Below are 2,390 nucleotides of genomic sequence, written 5' to 3' on the forward strand. Positions count from 1 at the left end.
ATGCGGGGCTGGAAATCACAGACCGCGAGATCATGACCTGAGCCGAAGTTGGATGCTCAACTGACTGAGCCACCCAGGCACCCCTAGAATGGCCTCTGAACGTACAAATGAACCCTTTTGATCCCAGCACTTACTACCATATGGATACACAAAATAAGGCACATATCAAACATTGCCGGTAAAATCTCAAAGTCAGGCTGACGCTCTCTAAGTCCACCCTTTTATTGGCTTCCTAATGGGATAATTGTCTCCTTTCCCCCATTCCACTGCTTAAAACATTTGCCCCATTGTTTTATACGGGCTTTAATCACATCTCTATTGATGGTTGCATTTCATTGAGTACTCATCTTCTATGGGGATTCCTGGCATTTGGCTCACCTTTCTTCATTTAGTCTCCTCACTTTGGAAATCTCTAATCTCATTGGTCAATAACCTCTTGTTGTCTCAAAGGCACCTTGGATTATCCTGACTCATCCTTCGACTTCAGATGAGGAACCTGTCCTATTATTACAAGACCCTGGTGGCTTCGAGAAGGAAGAGGGAGCCAGTGGTAGTGTTCTCCCCTATTCTGTTGGAATAATGCTTTTTAGTCATCTCACTACTCTCCTAGAAAAACATGTAATATTTTCCCCCTTATGTTTTTCTAATATTGTACTTTTGAGTCACACTGCCTTAGTCATAATTTAACAAGTTGTTGGAAATTATTTTAAACAGAACAAAGAAAATCCAACTCCATTTGGGTTAGCTTTCATTTGCAAATTTTATTTGAAATTTGAGTTAAAAATTGTGTAACTCAGAATCAAAGTCTTGAGAAAATAAAGTTGGCATGGTAAAAATCTCCCACGTTTCAAGTATATTTTATTTTAAGTATCTTTTATAAAAACTCCATATTCAGTGACTCTAAAGTAACAACGGAAGTGTTTCCATTCATTATCCTCACCTGGAAAAAAACACCTTTTTAAAAGTTATTGTATAGGTTTTTACCTTCCTCTTTTGCCTCATTGCTTTATTCATTTATCATGTATTCATTTTTTTAGTCCTGTGTGACTGATGCTTTGCTTTGTATACAAATGCCCTGGCTCTTAAAATCTGTTAATTTCCTGTTGGAATAAAATACCTTTTGGGGCCCCTGGTTGGCTCAGTGGATTAAGTCTCTGACTTCGGCTCAGGTCATGATCTCACGGTTTGTGGGTTTGAGCCCCGCGTCGGGCTCTGTGCTGACAGCTCAGAGCCTGGAACTGCTTCGAATTCTCTGTCTCCAACTCTTTCTGTCCCTCCCCTGCTCATTCTCTGCCTCTCTCTCTCTCAAGAATAAATAAACATTAAAAAAATAAAAAGAAATAAAATACCTTTCCACTTTAGTGACTAACTTTGGATGAACATACATTTGTTTGGAGAACAAATAATAATAATTTGATCCATTATGTGTAGTTTTTCTCTGTAAGGTTCTTTGTTAGTTAATATGTGGTATTATATCTTTTATTCACCTTGACCAGAACAGATCTCTTCTCCTAGAATAAGCTCTTTTCTTGAACAAATGTTGCCATTCATTAAAGTACTTTAGCTTAGAGTTAAAAAAAACAAAACGAAACAAAACAAAAAAAACAAAACAAAACAAAAAAAACAAACCAGGGCATTGTTTTCAAAAAAGAAGTCCAGACATTATTGGATGGCAGAGTTTGCTCAATGATTCAATGATGTCAGATATGACCTCTCTGCAAGTCTGTCAGCTTTTTCCTTATGGTCATAAGATGGCTGCCATCAATCCAACCATCATATCTACCTTCAAGGCCAGAAGAAAGGGAAAAGAACTGCCTTATTTTATAATTTAAGGAATAGCTGTGAAAGTATTCTCAGGAGGATCTGTAACCTGAAAATATAAATGTCGTAACTTTTCTATTTGGAACAATATTTTATCTTTCAAGTTGGTTATCTGAAAGTCTATAAAATATATGTTTATTACATCATTATTTAGCATAAATTCATTTAAGAAATACTGTGCACCAACTATATGCCAGCTAGTATTTTTAAAGTTGAGACTACAAACTTTAATAAAACAGAGAGTGTGACTTCAAGTACCTTCTATCCTCATCAGGAAGAAATGCAAGAGAATAGCCATACAATGCAGTGTGACCGACGAACCGTAGAGCTTAACACTGCAAAGTACAGGACTGGTGTAGAGTTGCTGACTGATATCTGGAACAGATGGACTTGGCCTGAGATCTGGAGCATGAAGATAAGAAAATCAATAAAAGTGAGGGGAGTTTGTGGAGAGTATCCAGGCATCAAGACCAGCATGTGCAAAGGCCTGGACGTGACAGAGCACATATTTTACTGAAGAACTACAAGGAATTCTCTATGGGTGAGTCATAGACATGAGGGGTGGAAAT

The sequence above is a fragment of the Felis catus genome, chromosome B2 (genome assembly GCF_018350175.1).
Source record: "Felis catus isolate Fca126 chromosome B2, F.catus_Fca126_mat1.0, whole genome shotgun sequence".
Lineage (NCBI taxonomy): Eukaryota > Metazoa > Chordata > Mammalia > Carnivora > Felidae > Felis > Felis catus.